The sequence below is a fragment of the Ambystoma mexicanum genome, chromosome 10, assembly GCF_040938575.1.
Source record: "Ambystoma mexicanum isolate Mex_15411 chromosome 10, UKY_AmexF1_1, whole genome shotgun sequence".
Taxonomy (NCBI): domain Eukaryota; kingdom Metazoa; phylum Chordata; class Amphibia; order Caudata; family Ambystomatidae; genus Ambystoma; species Ambystoma mexicanum.
The window spans coordinates 730,852,616-730,865,697 of NC_090932.1; positions in this window are offsets into that span (position 1 = coordinate 730,852,616).

Sequence of the window (13,082 nt, forward strand, 5' to 3'; positions counted from 1 at the left end):
GGAGGGTCGCCCTTCAGCTAACAAGCATTGAAGGTCAGGATGATGCTCCGGGTTGAGAGCCTCTCCCACAGGAAAGTCTTCTGGCTCTTCTCCCACAGGAGTTGAGATGGGATTCACCACTGGACCCAGCCCGTCCGGAGCATGGATCCCAATGGGTGCTGTTGGAACAGCAGGCTGTCATGACCACTGCTTCCAAAGAGTCAGGACCTACCCAACATCCTTGGAAGCAGGCTCATAACATATACTATCGGCACCAGCAAGTCCCAATAGGGACCTTTTGGACCTTGTCCTGGCACCGGTGGTGCCAGGCTCATAGCATGGACCCGTCCCGGCACAGGAAGCGCCGGGCTCATAACAAGTGTGAGAGTGCTTGGGTGGACCTACCTGCAGCAGACCATGCTGCTTACTTACCAGCAAGATGATGTTTCACTCTCTTCTGGCAGGGACTACTTTTCCTTCTGGGTGGGGCAGGCACCACTCCCTGGATCATTGATGCTGGACCCCTTCTGGAAGCAGGAACTCTTTTGTCTGGGCGAGGCTGTGGAAGAAGACACCTAAGCACTCCTATGGACTATTTAAACCACACCCGATTGATGCAAGGTGCTTCGCGTTATTCTGCATCTGCAGCAGGACGCTCACCGTGTCAGCTCCAGTGAATCTTCAGTTCCGGATCCTGTGAATACGAAAATTACCTGCTGGGAACCAATCCTCAGTCTTCAGCAGCTCCTGCAAAACAAAAGGCACAGGTTAGGCAAAGGCAAAGTTAGCGGTTCAACTTACCCGATCCATCGGCAGCATTCAAGGCGTTTTTTCTGCACATCTCGTACGGCATCGGGCCTGCAAAGACAAAGAACATTGGTTAGTAACGCTTAGTTACAAAACTGCTTACCTGTGTTACGCTCGCTCCAACTCTGCTCGCGCTGCATTCCGGCACCTGTAAAGACAAAAGAGACATTAAGGTGCATTCTACAGCCCTAGAGCAGCCTTTCTACTTACGTGCTGTCAGGGGTAAGACTGGCCCAGGGCCCGGTACTATTGGGACTGTGGGGCCAGGGACCATGAAGAAACCCGGACCCAAAGGGTTTCCATACTTTAAAGGGCTGTTGTGCCCTTTCTGCAGACTGATCCAGCATTCAGCCCGCCGGAACTACAATTCCCAGCAGGCTTCGCGGGCCCGCGAGCCAATAGGAAGCCGCGCTGGGTGTGGCGCGCGGCGAATGCGCATGCGCAAGCTCCAAGACACGGGGCTTGTGCTCGAGACGCCGAGGAGAGAGGACGTGAGCCCAGCAGCTCCCCGGAATCTATACGCGAGGGGCCAACGCCCACAGGAACCACGATCCGGCCCCTCGCAGACACAAGATAAGTGCCGCTCATCCCAGGGAGAGTCAGGGATCTTGGGGAAAGCGCAGGGGGCATACCCCGACCCCCTTCCTGAGCCCCTGCGCACCACGCAAAGCTAAGTGGGCGGATTTCACGGGAAAATTGTGTTGTGAACAGAGCATGTTTTGAGTGCATTAATCTTTGGGGAAAAGCGCCGGAAGGGCGCGTGTGATTAAGAAGCACTAGCTTGGGGAACCCGGTCTGGGGAAAGGCCGCGTTCCGACACCCGGTCTGAGGGAAGACCGTGTTCGGGGCTGACAGTTCCATTGGGGCTAGATTAAGCCACGTGCGGCAGCGCACTCCAAGATTCCTGGATTGTTTGTTTTACGAAGAGTGATTGAGAGAGAGTGTGTGTTCAGCAGAACGAAAGACAATCGCTAATGCTTGTCCTTTGTTTTCTTTTAGTTTGAATCCGACTCGGACCTGAATCTCGGACTGCAAGGACGTGGCACAGGACTTGACAGCCTTGCAGGACAGGACTTGAAAGACCAAAGCAAAGCTAAGTGTGCTAGTGCATGTGACTGTGTTCATGAAAATGTACAAGGACTAATGTCAACAATTGTTTGTTGCTATGCTAATTTGAGTATGTTACTGTAAGGCTCAGGGAGCACCTTCATCTCTGTTCAGGGATCAGGTGAGGGTGGCAGCACCTTTACATGTAGAGGTGCTACGGCAGTTCCATCAGCCAGTTTGAGGAAAGTGTGCAGACATCGTTTACCCTAAAATCCCCAGTCCTATCCATAACTCCTTCCCATCCCTCTATCCGGTATCCCTAAACCTCCCTCTACCTATCCAATCATCGAGATCCTAACCCTCCTTCCCCGCTCTGGTTAAAGAGGCCTGTGTAAGCTCTGTCTTGCAGGCACTGAAACCATTGAGGGGGTGGTTGGTACAGCGTCGCTCCTGCGCCTAGGACCTGAGCACCTTCTGACAGAAGCACAAGCCCACGTATATTCAGGCGCCTGAGTGGTGTAGCCACCCCCCATTACCAAAATGGAAGAGATTGCCAAGGTTTTGCAGGACCTGCAAAGCGAGCTAGCGGCGTCCAGACAGGACTATGCCACGTTGTCAGCGCAGGTACGGAGTTTGGCCGCGCAGACAGCACCTTTGCCGGGTCACGCACCAGTACAGGTTCAAGTCACCCCAGAGCCCCTGATTCCTTTGGCTCCACCTGAGCGGTATGCAGGAGACCCGCAAAAATTCACCACCTTCATTACGCAATGCCGCCTCCATTTCCTTACGAAACCAGCAGCATTCCGATCCAATCAGTCTAGGACTGCTTTTGTTATCTCCTATCTCACAGGAGATGCAGCAGCATGGGCGAATCCTCTAGTCCAAAAGGACAATACTATCCTTTATGATTGGGACGAGTTTCTCTGTGAATTTGAGAAAATATTCAATCGTAGGGCTGCTACCCTGTGTAAGGATCGGGAGTTGCTGACATTGAGGCAGGGAAATAAGGAACTAGTGACCTATGTCACTCAGTTCAATCGATTAATAGCCGAAGCCGAATGGCCACGCGACAAATGCATGTCCCTATTTTATCAGGGACTGAGGGATGATTTGAAAGATCTTATAGCTCAGGTTGACCCCCAACCCCGGGAATGCTCGGATATGATCGATTTGGCGATGCGATTGGATCATCGTCAAGCTGAGCGACGGGGGGATAGGAAAAAAGGAGAGTCCCGTCCGTTAGCCAGGTTTGACCAATTTAAAGGGGCACGAGGGTCAATGGACAAGTCCGATGGAGACGAGCCAATGCAAATCGGGTCGGTTCGCGGTCCCCTATCAAAAGAAGAAAAAGAACGGAGAAGAAAGGATGGTGTATGCATGTACTGTGGGAAGTCCGGACACTTTGTTCGAGAATGCCCCACAAAGCCCAAGACTCAGGGAAACGCCTCGGCTCGTCGGTAGTGGGGGTCACCCGGTCGAGCCTGACTGATTGCAGGGCCCCGATAAAAGGTAGTCCCAACTTTGCCCCACACATTTCGATAAGGGGGTGTCTTGGTTTTCAGGGTATATCAAAAGAGGTCACCATGTTGATTGACTCGGGGGCAACGGGTAATTTTATAGATATCCAGTTTGCGGCCAGGTTGGGTATCCCTATCCAACAAAAGGCAAAACCTGAGCCCGTACGCGCGGTAGATGGTACACCTCTATGCTCGGGACCCATCACACATAACACTCATTTAGTGACCCTGAGTTGTGGTATTGGGCATTGGGAATACATTGCCTTTGACTTAATTGCTGCCCCGCAGTTCGGCCTTATCTTAGGGTTACCCTGGTTGAAAAAGCACGATCCTCAGGTTTGCTGGACCTCCGGTTTGGTAAACTTTTCCTCTCCTTATTGTCGGGAGCATTGTAAACAGCCGGTGGCTGCGGCCATTCAACTCGCAGGCATTACTAATGCCCAGCCGGAAGTGCGTTTAGAAGAACTACCCACAGAGTATTTAGACTTTATAGACGTTTTCAATAAGAAAGCCGCTGAAACTCTGCCCCCACATCGGCCATTTGATTGCCGGATCGATCTTGAGCCTGGGGCAACGTTACCGTGCAGCCGTATATATGCCTTGACCGAGGCTGAAAACGAACACCTTCGAGAGTATATTACAGCCAACTTGCAAAATGGCTTTATTAGACACTCTAACTCTCCAGTATCTTCTCCCTTGTTCTTCGTACCGAAGAAGTCCGGTGAACTCAGGACTTGCATAGATTACCGCGGGGTGAATCGGATAACCATCAAAAACCGTTACCCACTTCCACTCATTCCCGTCCTTCTAGATCAGGTTAGGGACGCGGTTATCTATACTAAGCTGGATCTTCGTGGGGCTTACCATCTTGTGCGGGTGCGCGAAGGTGACGAGTGGAAAACCGCCTTCCGAACAAAATTCGGATTGTATGAATATCAGGTTATGCCATTTGGTCTCTGTAACGCACCTGCTGCCTTCCAGCATTTCCTAGATGAGGTTCTTCGGGAATATTTAGACGTATGTGCCGTCGTGTACATCGATGACATCCTCATTTATTCCCATAGCCTAGAAGATCATGTTCAGCATGTACGCGCTGTTTTACAAAAGTTAAGGGAATACCATCTATATGCCAAACTCGAGAAATGTGAATTCCACCGTACTACCGTGGAATTCCTGGGGTACTACCTTACTCCGACAGGCGTACAAATGGATACAAAAAAGGTGAAGGCCATTCTTGATTGGCCCCCGCCAACCAATGTCAAAGACGTACAATCCTTTCTAGGGTTTGCAAACTTCTACAGACGGTTCGTCAAGAATTTCTCTGAGTTGGTAACACCAATCACGAGACTTCTTCGCAAGGGCTGCCCATTTATTTGGGACGCCTTGGCTGAGCAGGGTTTTCAACGGCTCAAGAAGGCCTTTACCGATGCACCGGTATTAAGACATCCGGACTTGTCTCAACCATTTGTGGTGGAAACAGACGCTTCCAGCCATGCGCTGGGAGCTGTTCTGTCCCAACGTGATCCTCAGACGGGGCTTTTACACCCAGTGGCCTATTATTCAAGGAAACTGCTTCCAGCAGAAGTCAATTACATTATTGCAGACAGGGAACTATTGGCCATAAAGGCAGCCTTTGGCGAGTGGCGGCACTACTTAATGGGGGCACGTCACACAGTGACGGTTATTACAGACCATCGCAATCTTCAGTTTATTAGGACTGCCAAGACCTTGAGTCCACGTCAATTGCGTTGGGCCCAATATTTCGCGGAATTTGACTTTATAATCACATACAGACCAGGAACAAACAATCGGAAAGCTGACATTTTGTCCCGCTATCCTGATAAGGTCTCTGAGGAAATAAAAATCGTGTCTCGGCCAATAGTATCTCCGATGCACATACTGGGTTTAACTACCAGCATCTTTGAAAGCATTCAGAAGGAACTTTCTGTGCATGATCTTCATCAATGGTGCAAGCAAGACCCACAGCACACCATTTTGGACGGGCTACCATATCATGGGCAATCATTGTACTTGCCTACGCCCCAGCTACAAGAACAGGCGATGTCTTGGTGTCACGATTCCTCCCTAGCGGGTCATCCCGGTAAGACAAAAACTCTAGAACTAGTGGGGAGACATTTTTGGTGGCCAAAGTGGCGGCTTGATGTCCAACAATACGTACGACAATGTACAGTATGCGCGCGGAACAAAGCCGATCACCAGAAACCGGCAGGCCTCCTACGTCCCCTGCCAACACCAACTATTCCTTGGCATACAGTAACCATGGACCTAATAGTTGAATTTCCACAAGTGCAGGGGTTTACCTCCATACTGGTGGTAGTGGATGCCTTTTCAAAAATGGCCCATTTCATCCCCTGTAAAGGGGTTCCAACAGCTAAAGAAATCGCGGAATTATTCCTGCAAAACGTGGTTCGGCTACATGGCCTTCCCTGCCGTATAATCACAGATAGGGGTCCACAGTTCACCTCCAGGTTCTGGCGTGAATTTTGTAACATCATTGGTATGGAAGTTCGGTTATCCTCGGGATATCATCCCGAGACGGACGGCCAAACCGAACGCGTGAACCAGGGGCTTGAACAGTTCCTGCGTTGCTTAGCCGCAGGACGGGAGACAACATGGGTTCAACATACTTGGCTAGCAGAAATGGCATATAATAATGCTGTTCATTCTTCCACAAAACGATCCCCGTTTTTCTGCTTGTACGGAAGACATCCACGGATATTACCTACATCCGTCCCTACAACAGAAGCGGCACTGCCTACATTAGCAGGACAACGGATCGGAATAGAGCAGGTTTGGAAGGAGGTGCAGGATAATCTCGTAAAAGCCAAAAAAATGTACAAAACCTACGCCGATAAACATCGACGTGCTAGCCCTATATACCATAAAAATGATTGGGTATGGTTGTCCACTCGTAATTTACGATTGGAGGGACCCAAAAAGTTACAACCTCGCTATCTAGGCCCATTTAAGATTGAAAAAGTAATCAACCCAGTAGCGGTCCGACTGGCCCTGCCCCCTCAGATGAAAATCCATCCAACTTTCCATACGTCATTGTTGAAACCAGCCCCGCCAGAGGTACGCACTCAAAAAACACCCCCGGTACTTGTACAGGGGGAGCCGGAATATGAAGTCCGAGCAATTCTGAACTCTAAAAAAATGAATGGCAAAGTCTATTACTTAATCGACTGGGTGGGGTACGGGCCTGAAGAACGCTCCTGGGAACCCTCACACCATGTACATGCCCCACGATTGCTGCGCACCTTCCACAAAAACTACCCTGAAAAACCTGGGGGACCTGCCTTCCGTGGGAGGGGGAGTGCTGTCAGGGGTAAGACTGGCCCAGGGCCCGGTACTATTGGGACTGTGGGGCCAGGGACCATGAAGAAACCCGGACCCAAAGGGTTTCCATACTTTAAAGGGCTGTTGTGCCCTTTCTGCAGACTGATCCAGCATTCAGCCCGCCGGAACTACAATTCCCAGCAGGCTTCGCGGGCCCGCGAGCCAATAGGAAGCCGCGCTGGGTGTGGCGCGCGGCGAATGCGCATGCGCAAGCTCCAAGACACGGGGCTTGTGCTCGAGACGCCGAGGAGAGAGGACGTGAGCCCAGCAGCTCCCCGGAATCTATACGCGAGGGGCCAACGCCCACAGGAACCACGATCCGGCCCCTCGCAGACACAAGATAAGTGCCGCTCATCCCAGGGAGAGTCAGGGATCTTGGGGAAAGCGCAGGGGGCATACCCCGACCCCCTTCCTGAGCCCCTGCGCACCACGCAAAGCTAAGTGGGCGGATTTCACGGGAAAATTGTGTTGTGAACAGAGCATGTTTTGAGTGCATTAATCTTTGGGGAAAAGCGCCGGAAGGGCGCGTGTGATTAAGAAGCACTAGCTTGGGGAACCCGGTCTGGGGAAAGGCCGCGTTCCGACACCCGGTCTGAGGGAAGACCGTGTTCGGGGCTGACAGTTCCATTGGGGCTAGATTAAGCCACGTGCGGCAGCGCACTCCAAGATTCCTGGATTGTTTGTTTTACGAAGAGTGATTGAGAGAGAGTGTGTGTTCAGCAGAACGAAAGACAATCGCTAATGCTTGTCCTTTGTTTTCTTTTAGTTTGAATCCGACTCGGACCTGAATCTCGGACTGCAAGGACGTGGCACAGGACTTGACAGCCTTGCAGGACAGGACTTGAAAGACCAAAGCAAAGCTAAGTGTGCTAGTGCATGTGACTGTGTTCATGAAAATGTACAAGGACTAATGTCAACAATTGTTTGTTGCTATGCTAATTTGAGTATGTTACTGTAAGGCTCAGGGAGCACCTTCATCTCTGTTCAGGGATCAGGTGAGGGTGGCAGCACCTTTACATGTAGAGGTGCTACGGCAGTTCCATCAGCCAGTTTGAGGAAAGTGTGCAGACATCGTTTACCCTAAAATCCCCAGTCCTATCCATAACTCCTTCCCATCCCTCTATCCGGTATTCCTAAACCTCCCTCTACCTATCCAATCATCGAGATCCTAACCCTCCTTCCCCGCTCTGGTTAAAGAGGCCTGTGTAAGCTCTGTCTTGCAGGCACTGAAACCATTGAGGGGGTGGTTGGTACAGCGTCGCTCCTGCGCCTAGGACCTGAGCACCTTCTGACACGTGCCTTCGTATGCACCATCTTCTTGTTACGCTCTCTGCCACGAACCTGGGGGGAGCATCTTCTTCGGCACCGACAGCATCTGAAAGGGAAAAGACAGACATTAAGGAGATAAGACATTTGAAGAGAGCAATCTAAAGGGAACTTTTATACTTACAAGTCACGCTCGTGCAGCACACGGCGGCATCGCTCTCAATTTACCCTCTGCAATTAAGAGGCTGAACTCATATCCAGTGAAGTAACTGGACCCAGCGCCCCTGCATGAGACGCAGGATGGAGAGCCCAGCATTCACCTATTTAAGGTGAGCACAACCATCGACCGAGTACCACTGGGAGAGAGGGAGAGAGGGGCTTGGAACTTCTCCCAATCCTCCAGGCACTAATACCTTGATTTTCCACTTGCAGACACCTCACCCTTCAGGTCAAACTTTCGGTGAGAAAGGGGCCAAATCCGGGAGCCCAACGAATCCTACACCTGACATTGAAGACGGTTTCACCGCCCAGTCAAGACCCGCGCCTCCGAGGGAACCAGGTGAGCGTTACACAGGAAGAGCAGGGGCTCCCTCCACAGAGGTGGCCTTCTTACCCTTCCGTTTCCTTCGTGCCTTGGGTTTCCTCGTCGGCAAGGATACCGAGCTTGCAGCCGGGCCCTGTGTGACCTGCGATCGGGTGACCGCCACAGCAGCCACGGGTAGACCATCAGTAATCATCCCCAACTCGACAAAATCGTTTCCTAACAAAATGTTCGCAGGCACATTGTCCTGAACCAGGACCAGAAGCTTTGCTGTCTTGTCCCCAATCGTAATGTTGACTAACGCTACAGGTGATCATTTGGGAGGCCCACAAGCTAACCTGGACCACCAGGAGCACCTGCATCAGAGGAGCACCTACATAGTCCTCTGACTTGAGCAGGGTCCTGTCTACCACTGTCATGCTTGCCCCAGTGTCTCTCAAACCAGTAGAAGGCTGGCCATTCAAGCGGACACTTCTCAAAAACCTATGAGTGTTTTGTGGGATAGTCACCAGTACTTCTGCGTACTGGTCCCAGGCCCAAAGGGACACTAAGGAAATCTCTACCGGAGCACCGAAGGTGATCCCAGTAGAGGAGGGGAGGACCGTGGCCTCCACCTCAGGTACGGAGTAGGGATAGGTCAGGCTGACAGCCTGGACTCCAAGTGCCTTACCCCTACACTTGGGGTCAGCCCTTTGGTGGTCCACAGCCCCACAATCCTAACAAGTGCCAGGAGTGTGGGTTATGGTACTGGAGCCACTGTGACCCTGCTTTGCAGCAGGCGGTCCACTACTCTTACTCCCACCCACAACAGACTTATCCCCACTAGGTTTTTGGGTCTTCGGAGAGGAAGGTTTTGCTTTAACCGACTGTGACTGCTTTTGGGACTCCTCAGCTTTCCGAGAGGCCCCCTTTTCTTTGTCCTTGTCCTTCCCACTGGAGTCCTTAGGGGACACCCGGTGGGAGACCCACTTGTCAGCCAACCTAGCCAGTTTAAAGGGGTCCAAAATGTTCTGGTCAGCAACATACTGACGCAGCTCTGGTGAACAGGCTTCCGAAAAATGCTCAAAAAACAAAAGATAAGACAATTCAACAAACCTTTTCACTTTGTAACCATCAATCCACCCCATCATGTTCATGTGCGCAGCACTCACCCAGTCAATCCAAGACACATTCTCTTGTTTCTTAAAATCCCTGAACCGCTTAAGATATTGGGTAGGCATCTTGCCAAACTTGGCAATTAAAGCAGACTTCATACACTCACACTGACCCCTTTCTTCCACACTCAGTTTCAGAATACAGTCATATCCAATTTGAGGCACTCTGCTTAACAAACACTTAGCCCAATCTCTCTTGTCAACATCGTGAATTGCACAAGCCATTTCAAACGCTTCAATCCATTTGAGGATATCAGAACCCTCTGCATACGCACCAACCAAATCTTTCATAAACTTGGTTGCTGGGGACCTGACACTCTCAACTGGTTTTGCTGAAGTCTAAACTCGAGCTTTCTCTAACTGGATTTGCTGACATTCAGTGTCCTGGTTCTTGAGTTCAAGGTCCTTATCTTTGAGTTCAAGATTCCTATCTTTTAGCTTAAGATCCCGATTCTTGAGCTCCACTTGCTGTGCCAACTCCTCTTTCCTAAGATCAGCATATATTTCCAACTTGCGATATTCAAAGGCCAATTTCATCCTTAATAACTCAAGCTCCAAGGAAGCGCTGGGGTTTGGAACAGAGGCAGCAGGAATGGTGGCATTCCCAGAATCAGATTCGGCGACAGCCCTCGGGGTAGAGTCCTCACTGGTTGCACCCCCCCTTCAAGAGTTTCACCATCAGTCTGGTAGTCCACCATGGCAGCTATCAGCTCAGCCCTAGACTTGTCCACAAAGTCTAACTCCCTGGCTTCACAAGCCTCTTGGAGAGCCTCTAAGCTCATCCGAATCAATTTACTATTTGCAATAGATTCCATTGCTTGTAATGCAGTTATCTTGTACACGACTAAACCTTAATTTAACAAAGTGCAGATATCCTTCGTAAGTGGCATGGTTATACACTGATTCTTAAAACCATAAGCATCCCACCGCTGCCACCAGTGTAAAGACGCCACTGGAGGGGGGTGTCTGTACTTCCGCTCTCTATATGGTAGAGGAGAGGCACAGAGGACCCCAGCCAAGATTCTCTATTTTGGTAGCAATGGACGAGCAATCAAGGCCTAGCTTCTCGGGAGGTGATGCAGGCTGGTTCTTAAGTACAGTGTAGTCCCCAAGCCCTCACAAAGGAATGTCCACACACTGTATTAGTTAAAACACAGTCTTTATATAATTAATATTCAAGGTTATACACAATATCACGATAACACACTTGGTACTCGGTTATCTAAAATGGGAAATATATACAGTTTCTACGTGGTACCACAATTACTATTAGACCTCTTTATAGTGCATGAACAATACGGTTAAAGGGCACACAAGTCAAGTCATGAAGGAAACCAACAGTAGAGAGGAGAGGGAAGCAGTTGATAAGAACAATTCGCAGAAATACTAGTCACTACCGTTAAACACAGCTCTGTGCGGAGATCCCCCCACCTTGGCAACCTGTAGAATAAAGATACAAGCCCAGTCCATATCTTGTTCTCAACAGACTTCCCAATAGTTCTGCAACCCCAAAGTACCTGGCTTTGTAGCGTTCCTCTTTGGGGAATCGACGGCCCTTCTTGAGTGCCCTCCCTTTAAGGCAGGAGTCACGGGTCGTTGAACGTCTGACGGAGAAGAGGTCGAGCTACAACAGTGAAATGGCCGCTTCGTTCCTAGCGGTGCTCGTTGACGGGGAAGCGTAAACGTCCTGCAAGGAAGAGGCATGCGGGGCACCTCGGTGTCGTTAGTTCTGTACCGCAAAGAGTTTGAAGAACTGTGGCCCAGCAAGGGCGTTGAGTCGTCGGCGTCTCTGTGGTCTTTGGGTGGCGGGAAACCCACCGGTGGATGCTCCTTGGTGCGTTGACGGTCAGGCCTTCTCCAGCAGGATACAGCGGCAACGATGCTGACGAGAGCGCCCTTGGATTCAAAAGTTCTTAGGCAAACGGGAGCATGGCGGCTCCGATCGGCAAGGGCGGTCGTCGACAGTGGCGGACAACAGTCTGGGCGCTTCTCCTTGGGATTCCGCAGCAGTCCCCGTCTCGGGTCGGCAGCCTGTCAAAGGTCTGTCTACCAGGGAGCTTTGGCAAAGGTCAACTGGTGCACGATGGTCCCTCGTAGCTCGGGAACGGGGCGCCTTACCAGGTCCTCTCTGGGTCAGTCCTTGGAGACACAGCAGCTTTCAGATTGTGAAGGAGAGAAACAGCAATTCTTCTCGTCCAGCAGGTCTTCAAGATCAAGCTTCAGTTACTCGGGTTACTCATCGTAGTGGACTTCAGCTTCTGAACACAATTCCTGGCAGTGAGAGGTCCCCAGATATACTGTTGATCTCCCATTCATTCCGCTGGGTCATACTCAAGCATCCAATCACGACTAAGGGCATTCATGCAGGCAGGCAGCCAATCAGGCACACAGTGCATTCAGGCCATTCACTTCTCTCCAGACACTCACAACAAGTTATGTGTATTGGGACAACTACCCAGCCATTCAACACTCCACACTGCATTCATACCGGTTTCGGGCAGGGCTGTCTCAGTCGTGTCAAACACCAGATACGAGACACCCACAACATAGAATGCATATTCGTCACACACTCCATTCATCCAGGTCTCACCCACAGGCGTACCCACAACATAAGGTCGTTGAGAAGGCTCCAGCCAGTCTGGTCAGCACTTCCCCACACTACCATATATGGAACTTCCACCCAACAGCCAGTCAGGGGGAAGGGACAGAGGCAGGGCTTCCCGGGACTTCGGGAAGATCAAGGTAACAGGTGATGGAAGGCAAGAGTCCATGGGGGCTGTTTTGTCTCCTTCAGGAATCTACCGATTCCAATGACAGGGATGGGCATCCCAAAATGGAGGACGCTCAGGGCACCAGTCATTTCAGCACGGAGCTGCCACCAGCCCGTACCCTGCTCTGTGGGTCAGACACAGGTGCCCAAAAACATACACTAGGGGCACAGGGTTGTACCCCTACCCATGGGTGCCATAAGGGTATCCCATGGGTCTGTTCACCAAACCAAAAGAGAGAACTCCACCGCCAGGAGTCCCACATGAACTCCTGTGTGGAAAACACAACAGAACACACGATAAAAAGCAGTAAAGGACAAAGATACCCAGACCCTGTACCTCCGATGCATTTCCAGCATCACAGCCAGCCAAGAGGAATTCCCACTTGGTGCCACCATTAATGGGAGAGGAAGTGAAATGAATGAGAGTAGATATGAGATGAGGAGTCTATATTTATTTATTTATTTCATTAGTTGACAGGAACACGTAAAGAATATGGTACATACAGGACATTAAATGTTACAGAGAGACAGGTGGGGATCAGGGGGTGCCCTAAAACAGTTTAGTCATATTTGTCAAACAGCCAGGTTTTTAGCAGTTTTCTGAAGATGAGGTAGGAATATTGTTCTTGGATGTAGGGAGG